The sequence below is a fragment of the Sinohyriopsis cumingii genome, chromosome 4 (assembly GCF_028554795.1).
Source record: "Sinohyriopsis cumingii isolate HCF-2022 chromosome 4, ASM2855479v2, whole genome shotgun sequence".
In the NCBI taxonomy this organism is placed as follows: Eukaryota; Metazoa; Mollusca; class Bivalvia; order Unionida; family Unionidae; genus Sinohyriopsis; species Sinohyriopsis cumingii.
The window spans coordinates 87600168-87612147 of NC_142964.1; positions in this window are offsets into that span (position 1 = coordinate 87600168).

Here is an 11980-nt window from a genome sequence, read left to right on the forward strand (position 1 = left end):
GTTTTACACGTGAACAATTGCAGGTGATTCATGAGGATACACAATTACCACCGCAATCACTTAACTTGCACCCCTACGTCGATTACATGCAAGACAGGTAAGCATCACATTTTCTCGTGTATGGCCAAGATGGTTAATTTTTCTATCTACGGTAAATTGTCTTGGATCATTTTTCAGATACCGCCATAACATTATACAATTACAACTCGCACAATGATTATTCTGCTGTTGTTTCAGCGCACTGATGAAATCATTGTCAAGATCAAAATCACGTTTATTTTTTTTTTATCACACTGTTTATAACCAGCTCATTTTTTTCTTATTATATCGCTGTCAATATCATCATCATTGATCACTGACTCGTTCATGATAATCCTTCGTAGTTGAGATATTCTTCTGACTCGAGACACTGCGAGATAAACCAAATTTGACCACTCGATACGATCATCGACGATCCAAACAACTGTATCAGTAATAGTTAATCCTTGAGATGAATGAATCGTCATCGCGTATAATGGCGTCCACGGGGATTTATTTGTTTTTAGCGCATCTTCAACAACATTGACATCAACTGTGACAATATCATTTAATACTAAATTCTGTTTCTCGGTCTGTCCTGGTATATCAACATCAATATTCTGCCGCCGTGTATCAGCTGGTCGATAACATAACGGAACTGGCAACGTTGGAAACTTTTCTTCATGCAACAGAAACAACCGCTGCTGAAGTGTGTCTCTGGCCATCTTTCTACTTGCAACTATCAGATCGTTTGGTCTCCACGTTTGCAGAAAGTCGTTCATTGAAGTTTCGGAAATTTTTCCACGCATTATTTCACACTGAATTTTATTCGGCTGTAGTCTGATTAATTTTTTAAACTCACTTAATTCTGCATCAAGTGATCTATAATCATCAGTTATCTCCAAGTAATAATCAACGAAATTTTTTAACCAATTATGTGGAGATGGTCCAACAAACGATGGTGGTTGACCGTGATCGCCGCTCATGCCCACAGCTGTATTTCTTGTTAATAACCAATCAATAAATGTTTTTAATGTTTCTAGCGGTACAGTGCATATTTCATTCCAAACGATAATCCTTGGAATATATTTCTCTCCCATCCTCGAAGAAGTCCATGAATCACCCTTCCATCGGAAGAAGCTGTGATAGGTATATGATTGTACTCCTCGTTGTTTTATCTCTCGCGCGAGTCTGTGTGTAGGTGTCAGCACGATCATATCTAATTTCTGAAATAGTTCGATCACTCGAGTGATTTTACCAGAACTCCCGGTCCGTTTATATAAACAGTCTTGTGTCTGGTTATTGGATCATATACCGATGGTGCAGACGATAGTTTTAATGTCTGATTTTCTTTTACAGTAAATATCCTTAACTTCAACATCAGCGGATTCGGAATAATTGAGTATATTTTCTTTTTTTATTCTCCACGAACCCCACGATGCCCAAGTGTCTATATTTAATTTTTCTAAAAATCCTGAATATTTTTTATTGATATAAAACGAGTCCGTAGCGACTCTGACAGCAAACTTAGAAACTCTGTTTATCATCGATAATAGATTGATCGAAACGTATGCGAGCATTGAAGATCTTAAATGAGTAAACTGCGATGATTAACCGTCCATATAACTCACGACTGTACCTAGTTTAGTTCCATTTGACAAGAAAGCTATTTCTCGACTCATAAACGTGTTTCTATTCGTTGTATCAGCGATTATAAAATCTAACTCAGCATCGCCCATAATCAATCTTGTACAATGTCGTTTATGATCATATTCTCCTCCTTGGATGAACTTGCCAATTATTTTTCTACCAAGATCTTTAGTAATTTTATTCTCATAATCGGTTTTATCCGAGTTTTCATCATCAGAATATTCCTTTTGTCGTGGTAACCAAACTTCGGTTTGTTTCCGGTATGATATAATTGCTTCGCTAATCGTCAGCGATATTGTTATTTTACAATCGAGCATATACAGTAACAATACTATTGGTACCCACGTTTTTTCTTAAAAATGTTTTCCTAACCAAGTATAATAAATTGGATGAAGACCCATAGCAAACTCGAATGACTCGATACAAGCGAATCCCGTCAGGTCAAAATCCGCTAATGGTCCATTTATCGATACTCGTGTCATGTCGTGCGTCGGATGACCGAATCTTTTAAAGTATACAGAACACTCTCCCATCCTGAGAAAACTTCCCGGATAACATGCAACCATATCAACTGAAATAACATCTTTATGATCGTATTTAGTATTCCATAATCCGCCGTGTCCGTATTCGACACAACTCGATATTATATCATTGAGAAAATCAAATCTAGTTGTTTCCACGAATTTTTCTTTCTAGCAAAATGAGCGGCAACCGACGGAAGAGTAAAACAGTTGCTCAATAGTTCCTCAGTATGATCAGTATGATCAGTATATTGCAATGCAAGGTTTTTCATTTTCTCGTGAAGAAGATCTGTTCGATAAATTACGCCATTCTGTCTTACAAACTGATCAAATTTACTTTATTCTTCGGTACAATATTCGTCGGTTTCAGAACTCTGAAACAGCCATACTGACACAGGATCGTTTTTACTTATTTCGTTAATAAAATAAAATATATTATCATCATAAAATTTAACAGTTCGATTTCGTGGAAACACTGTTACTGCGCTAGTCCACGCATGCGCATTGTGATCAGTAATTTCGATCGAAGCTCCTTTTGATTTATATCTCGATTCATACAATATTTCTCCTGTTATTATTCTTACGGTTATTGGAAATTGTAGTTGTTTTCCTAACTCAGCAACATCTTTGATAGACGCCCCGGTATCTTTAACCATTTCTACTCACTCGTTTATTATTTTACGTCGTAACGCTGTTAAACCGTTTCCACGAGTAGAAGCGGTAAAATGTTCTGTTACTCGTTCGGCTACACAATTTATTTTTGAAAATTTCATCGGCTTCAGATTATCAACGTTGGGTTTTTCATTTATCGGATAAATTCCATAAATAACTGCTGTTACAGGATACGCTCGCTCATAATACGGTTTTTCAATGCCAGTCAACATTCCTGGTTTGGAATTTTTACTCAGTACGACAGTTTTTTCACCCTTGTGTACAGGATCATATTTGTCACGGATAATCCAATTACCTGTTTCTGTTAGCACGACAAATTTTATTCTGAAAAGATATTTGCGATTATCAATGTAGTTAATGATAGTTGCTGCTCGTTCGTCATTCATCGTAGCGTCGATGACAGCGTTGCGTATAATCTTGAACGTTGGCCATACATGAGATGCACCATCTGTGTGAAATTCTTTCTTGGCGCCATGAATTTTATTGATCAAACTTTTATTGTTCTGATCAACCAGATCTCGCATCGGTAGGTCGAGAGATATCCTGTCGAGATTAAATTTCTATGTTGTCCAGGGCTTGATCTTGGATAATCTATCGAATTCGTTCATATTATATTTCAAACAAGTATTTAAATTAAAATAGTATATATAATGTCTCAATGCAAATGATTGATGATCGATTCATTAACTCCTTGTAACAAATCCTGTAAAAACGAATTCTGCGGACAACACTTACAGAGTGTTCGTGGTGGAAATCTAGGACCAATACCATGTCTACGATGTGGTGTCGGAGTACGAGACAAAACACAGTTGTGTGCACGTTATGATGGTAAAAGATACAGAGAACTTAAAAGATATTATGGCAAAAAAAATAATGACAGTGACAGATCTATAAAATCCGTAGATGACTATCTAAATAAGTTTTCAGGCAAATTATGATTTAAACAAATACTATTATTATATAAATGAGCCAAGAGTTTGTAAAGCATCTTACAATGACAAACTACGAGTCAAATCGTGATGGTGTGATTAGACACTGTAGATTGAAAAGACCAGTTGGTACTGTTATTAATACCGGTTATCTCCAATTTACTGTTGGGAAGCAAAGGAATTTCTGTCATCGATTCACATACGAGTATTTCTTCCGGGTGATCAAAGATGGTCTTGTGATCGATCACATCATCGGTATTAAAACCGACAATAATTTATCCAACCTTAAGGCTATTACACAGAGTAAGAGCTCTGCACGGGGAGGGACTGGTAAATACTAAAATATTCATAGAGCGATTAAATCCTTCAACACAGAGACTGACGAGGAGAGAATTTTTCAATCAATGAACGCGGCTGCGAGAAATTTTGATATTAATCCTCGTTCGGTACAAAGAGTTGCAGAAAATATAACCAGATCTGCTTTCTCAAAAAAATATAAACAAAAAATTGTTTTCTATTATTGTTGAGTATAAACTGTCATCTTTAGCAAGTAATTACCTCAAATTACTTGTTGAGTATAAACTGTCATCTTTAGCAAGTAATTACCTCAAATTATATTTATTAACTATTATTTAATTCTCCACTCGTATACTACTTAATTTTCGACTTGAGCGAAGGGAGATAATTCTGTAAATATATCTTTCTCCGTAGATTTGTGATTTTTACGGTCGTAATTAGTCAATTAACCATATGCGTCGTAATTAATACCAGTAATATAACAAGTAGAAGGATATTTATGGTTTCTAACTTACTAAATAGAAGAATAAACGTATTTTACATCATACAATATAGCGAGTTAATTTTAGATCTGTTACGAGAAATCGAGGCAGAACACGCTGTTTTTTTAGTGCAGATATTTACAATCTATTCAGAAACGGCTATTATAATGCAGAAATATTTAAACCGATCTGTGGATAATTATAAACGGCGCCGTGGTAGGAGATGTACATATATTTTATCAAGGCAGAACACGCTGTTTGAGTGCAGAGTTCAGAAACCGATCTGCAGGTAACTATAAAACGTTTGATGGCGCAGTGGTTAGAGTGCTGGTGAAAATAACTCGATTTTTAGGATACTTTCGCTATTATGATAAAAGACTCGATTTTTTCAAGGCAGAAATCGTTGTTTTAATGCAGAAATATATAAAATTTACAGTGTGTTCAGAAATCGATCTGTAAGGTAACTATATAATAACTTTTGAAACATATACAAGTAGATTAGAGCCATGGTGCAAGTGGTAGTGCAGCTGATTTTCAGTCATGGGGTCAGCGGTTCGAATCTCGTAACGGGCATATTGTCGACGGTACCGATTTATAGGATTTTTCATATATAAAGTGGGGGTACCAAGCCCGTGTACACACGTGAAATACGTGATGAATGCGTATTTTACACTCGCCCCGGGATTTGATCTTGGGGGGTGTACAAGAGTGCATTTCGCTCCCAAAATAAACAGTAGCGTGGATGCATAAGCTCTAAGTCTCATCTGGGTACCTCTCACAAGTACATTCAGAAAGAATGTGGCCAAAAAGAAACGATCATGGGATGCCGAGAAGACCATAAGAAAGGTCTCAAATGAAGACAAAAGTCTCAAACAAAGACAAAAGTCTCCAACAAAGGATCCCATGGATACACACAGGCCTGAGGTGACCCCATGAAAGATAACCGCTCATCATGGCTACTGGTTATTTTTGTTATGTTATCGTGAAACGCCGAGTACGTGTAATATTTTTTTATTCTGAAATAATAAAAAAATTTATTCTGAAATATTTTTTAATTCTGAAATATTTTTTAATTATGAAATATTTTTATTTAGCATAAAATCTGATCGATATGAGTACCAACCACCCCATCAGAATTAACAAACTGATTGATTTGCACGATTTTGAGTACCAACCACCCCATCCGAATTGCAAAATTGATTGATTTGTATAATTTTGAGTACCTAACTACATATCAGAATTACAAAATTGATTGATTTACACGATTTTAAGTACCAACCACCCCATCAATTTCATAAAAAATAAGATATTTCATAATAATAATAAAATATTTCAGAATAATAATAAAATATTTCAGAATAAATAAAATGTTTCAGAATAAATAAAATATTTCTGATCACGATAAAAATCCACGACTTTACATACAGTTTCATTATTAATTCTTCCCCACGCAGATCAATTAAGCGTCCGTGGTGGTCTGTGAACGTAAAATTTATTCGTGTTAACATATTATTATGACACCGCAGATATACAGGATTAGTTGATTCTTGCACGATCAAATCCCCAGGGGAAATTCGTGGTGTGAACGTATATAAAAAATATCCTTGTTGAGCCTGATTCGACTTTCCAAGATCTATTTGATAGTTACCATCGACTACATTACAAACGAGATTAACCGCAATCGTTGAGGTTATATTAACGATTCTTGGTGAGACGTTGCGTCCACCTCCGTATTGATCGTTATCATGTCTTAAAATGACCGGAGGTGGAGCTATTGTTTTCCATGATTCGATGATTTTAGGAAAATTTGTATCAATAATTTTTTTTAGTTCATCTTTATTAAATTTTGGTACTGAAAACTCAAAATCTTTCCCTTCATATTCCTTTTCTGTTATTCTATAATAATTGATAAATGGTTTTCTAGGGCGGGGAAAAGAAGTAGCATGGATAAATACTTCCTTAATGAAAGTTTCATTAACATAATTATAATCTGATTCTAATTGATTTAGATGTTTTATTGAAACAACGATTTGTTGTTTTATATCATCGTTATAATGTTGCGATAACGACAAAGACAAATTTTGTATATTGACGATTGATTGTTTAACTTAAGAATTAATAGGGCCGGAATACATTTCATAAACTTCTAAATATCTTATTTCACCACTAAAGGTATAAAGCTTATACACACCGGCTCCATTCCACGGAAATTTCTCTCTATATTTTGGAATTGTTATAAATTTCTTTTCATCTGTAATAAAATCATCCCGACGTGGTTCTGGTGGTCCATGATATTCTGGCGCAATATCAGGCCAACCTAGTACGGATCTTATCGATGATTGATAAATATCAACGGCATAATCAGGAGAATGTATCTCAACCGTAGAAGATAAAGTCGGCGCATGAACTTTAATTGATATTTTTGCTTCTTTTCAGGTTATTGATTTTATTCTACGCGCAAATTCATCGTTGATTTGTTCAATCTCATAACTACCAGTGGATATCCCAACAACGTTCCAGTCAGGTGTTCCATCATCTTTATTTTTATTAGCAAATACAAGCGAATTATTTTTTGGTGTACCATTAAATGATTTCGATCTGATATTTGGCCAACTGTAATATACTCGTAATTGTGCTAGTGCGATTTCTTTTACTGGAATCACAGTTGGAAAACTGACGTTAGATTCAGGATTAGTCGAACTTACTGAGATCATCGTTGTTTTTGGTGGAGTTGTGTTTGTCACGATCTCTTGAAGTAGCTCTACTGATGTTATTATTTAATATATTTCTACCTTTAATACCATCGCATTCGTGATATATTTTAATCATTTCTGAAAACACAAGATCAGATATAATTCCATCATTAAGACTCACTGATAACAACGAAGATAATTCGAGTATGCTACCGTCGCTGTGTGTAATTTTATCATGTAATTGGATAATTTTTCATTCGTGCGAGTATTTTTTGCGATGATATTAAGAACACCTGCAATCGTTGTTGTAGCTGAAATACAGATTGTTACGGCTACTGGCGCCATCATTGTTATCGTTGATAATAATACGCCGGTGGACACAACAATAGCGGATACTGAATAAACGATTACGTCGACGATAACTAGTCGTCGTCGATATTTCTTTATTTTTACCGTGTACTGTTCGACTCGATCTTTTAAGTTTGTTTGCCATTCACGTGCTTGATTGTACCTGTAATGTTGCGATGCAACGTCGATTGAGGTACTCATTATATTTTATACAGTAACCAATTGAGATGTTTCAGCTACAAATTATAGACACCACCAGTAAGATGTTGCGGTTAATTTCTTATCAATTGCTTCCAGAATAAATATTTCTTCGTTTCCTTTATTTAATATGATAGACACAACTCAGGAAAACTTGTCGGTGGAATGACGCCATGGATACGTTGTGAAAATCTCGAATTTTACAGCACTGAACACAGACAGCCTGTACACACCAGTGACTGTTGCGGTATGCTTGATAGTTTTATTTTGCTGTGACCATGTTGCGAACCCGGATGATACTGTGCATACGATATTGGTAATATGCCCGGGAGTTATTCCGGCTGGAATTTTAATCAGACTAATTTTGTTAACGATATCAGGAATTCCACGTACGACATCTTCGTGCGTCTTTTTAGTTGCGTCTAGGTTAGTTTTGATATCAGAAAGTTTTATGTCAACGGTGTGCGGAGTGCCGAAGAATTTTTCTATGGCTTCATCGGTTTTTTGAAAATTTCTTCGAAACCTTCCAAAAGCGCCTTCGTGCACATCATACTCGGCCCGCAACGTGGATAATTTATTTTTTAGTTCTTCCTGCTATTTTTTCAGTTTGTTCTGCGGTTTGTTCTAATACTGGAAAAATACCCCTTTTCCTCTTCTCATCCTCCTAATATCTCCCCATATAGAATTTTCAGCAGCCGCTGAAGCTTTTTCAGTATCTGTAGTGACGGGTTTAAATGGTTTTTTAGTGTCTTCTTCGTACTCAACTTGTATTTCCTGCTGCGCTCGTAAGTTTTCTCTAAATGAATCTCTAACAGGAAGAAATTTCTTTATTGCTTCTAGTCTTTCTCGAGCTAATCTAGCGGTGTGAGATTTACTAGCCGGTGGCATTTGTTAATATGATGATATGATGATGATTCAATTATAGCAGCAAAGGGGGCGGTACCTCAATGAGACGTCCGGTGGGTAAACAAAAATTTCGACAAAAATAAAGTAATCCAATTAGAGAAACTCTCGGTCAGGTTAAACGCTTTGGTTTAGCGTCAGTGACCTTATTTTTTATTTCGGAAGAAGCTTTTATTTTAAACAAATGTCGTTTCAGACAAGTGGTCTGTTCGCCCCCTCTGCCTTGCGCACTTAAGCATCTAGTGTCTGATAGATGTGATTGTTAATTCGTCTGCCTCAGAATTAAACTCTTCTTGCACCAGACTTCTCTCAAAGTTACTTATTTAAATTTGTCACGTCGTCCTTCCCCCTGTATTTAAAAAGGATGAGTAAAAAATGAACTTATATTGCGGACTGAAGTGGGGTGTTAACGTACTGTGATTAAATCTTTGTTGCGAATAGCAACAAAAGTTAGTTTTGTATGAAGAAAAACAGAATAATTTAAAATTCAAACATTTCAACCAAAGTGATGGAAAGCGCATATGACTGTAAAAAGTATTCTGTTGCAGATGTGAGTTTTCCATTGTAACATTATCGTGGAAGCAAATATATCATGATCTTTGACAGCTCATTTCATTTAGAGTTTGTTCATTAATGATATCAAGTATTTCATTCCTTAAAGAGCATAATAAAGTTATTTATTTCCCTGCAGAAATTTCTCAAGCCTTGCATGGGCAATATCCACAATACTGTACGAGGGACATTCAGCAAATGCAGAAGAAAGATCAAGAATGCAGACGAAACAGTAATTTGCCAAACATAAAGGATGCCTCTTCTGTTATATGTCAGTTTTCAAAACTCGAAGAATGCGATTCGACTCTGATGACATTTCTTTGCTATCTCTAGTTGTCATGAGTTTGACATTACCGGAGTACATATGCTTGAAAAAAATACACATGTCATGCCGTCATATTAATTTTTCACATTTTCAGGACAGTTCCCGTAGTTTTGTATGCAGTTTCAATTGAATGACAGTTGTGTGTATATATATATATATATATATATATATATATATATATATATATATATATATATATATATATATATATATATATATATATATATATATATATATATATATATATATATATATATATATATATATATGTATATATATATGTATATATATATGTATATATGTATGTATATATATATATATATATATATATATATATATATATATATATATATATATATATATATATATATATATATATATATATATATATATATATATATATATATATATATAATTTTAGGAAAGGTTATCTCTCATATTACACAAACTTTATATTTGAGCTAATATTGCTTTGTTACTATTACCAACATGTAAGTACAATTCCGACAGAAGGGTTGACTGCACTTAGGGTGAAAATGCAGTTTATTTTAACCGTTATTATATTACGGCAGGAGACCATTGATACATGCATTTCAAATTGACCGATTGAAAGATGAAAGATGTAGGTATAGCAGATAAACGTTTTGGACTGTGATTTATAATGGTAGCCGAAATATAGATGGTGTTCAACTGTAAACAAATCATGTACGATGCAGAATACCAAGGAATAGGACTCACCTTATTGGTCATGTTCGCTTGTCCTACTTTCTCTTTTTTAAATACTAGAAGAAGTTTGAAAACAAAAATAGTTTTAGCTAATATGGTATTCAATTGTAAAAGTAGCAAAATACCAACCGCCTCCCTCCACACATCCCACCCCTCCCCTAAAAACAAAATAATGAAAAGTGAAAATCACTGCCCTGTCACTACAGCTACTATGCGGAATTAAATCTTGTGAATTATTCATATACCTATTAAATTATCAAGGAAATATCAAGGTCCAGTTGTAGTCTATGCGTATGTAATCTTAACAGCAGTCATGTATGTAATGTTAAAAGCAATCATGTATGTAATGTCATGAGCATTCATACAATGAAAATATTTAATATTGGGTCTTCTAGATAAAATAAATATCTTTGTCCAAGAATTCTGCATGAGCACTCAAATATTTCCAGGAAAAGGAATTAATCTTAAAGAATTCAAATAAACTGAATAAAAATTACAATTAACTCCGAACTGGTCACAAACAAACACTTTTCCAGTGTCCAAGGTAAAAGTCCAAATTGAGAAATATCTCACTAAATATCACTGCGCAATTTAGGCAAAACCAGAAGTACGAAATAGAGGCTGTTTACACCTAAAATCACGTTCTCCCAGTATGACCTTGATAAAAACCAATCATTTTACTCCGAGAATAAAATAAAAATAGAAAGTTGTTTACTTGTTTCAGTGATTTCTGAATCAAGGTCGGAAACTAAGTCAAAAATAGAAACAGTGTTTCTATTATTAGGTGTTTATGAAAAGAGTCAGGTCAAACTGAATTTTCTGGAAAATATCAAGCTCCTAGTAAACAAAATTTCATTTCTTTGACATGTAATGAAATTCAAAATAAAAAGATTTTAAAACTTACAAACAATTAAATTAAGTTAAATATAAATTAAATCAAATATACATAACAGTATGACTAACTGAATGACTGAACTAGGAACTACAATCAAAGCACTCCAAATCGAATTTTAGGAAAGGTTATATCTCAAAGTATATAAACCATGATATCTGAGACATAATTGACATTTAAGTATTAATGTCATGCTAGTACATTTCCAACAGAAGTTGTGATTATCTAATAGAGTCGAAATGTAGTTCATATCAACCGTTAGAGTCTATGGCTAGAAAACCATACATACATGTACTTCATAGCGACAGATTTAAGGATACAAGATATAGTACAGTGGGTAATCGTGTTGGACTTTAGTTTATCTTGGTAACCCAAATACAGGCGATGTTCAACCTTGAACAAATCATGTATGAGGCACAATTCCGATGAATAGGACGTAGCCACTGTATGTACAGGTAAAATATATAGCTATCTACTTTTATATCAAGACTGCAATCTCTGCAGTTGTAGATCTCCTCCTGTCCATATTGGAATGTATTTCATTTAGTCCTGTCCAGTTCGAAGTTAAAGAGGCCCACACATGTTAAACCTAAGGGGTAATGTTAATTTCCATCAAAGAAACTAGGGTTTCCATAATCGTGTCTCTTCATTGGTTGATGTTTTATTGAACAGCGCTTATAAAAAGTTATTTATTGATTTAGAAGAAAAAAAAATGGGTTTAACTGGTTTTGCTATCAAAATTTTTTTTGACCCCTTCCCTCTCTCTCTCTCTCT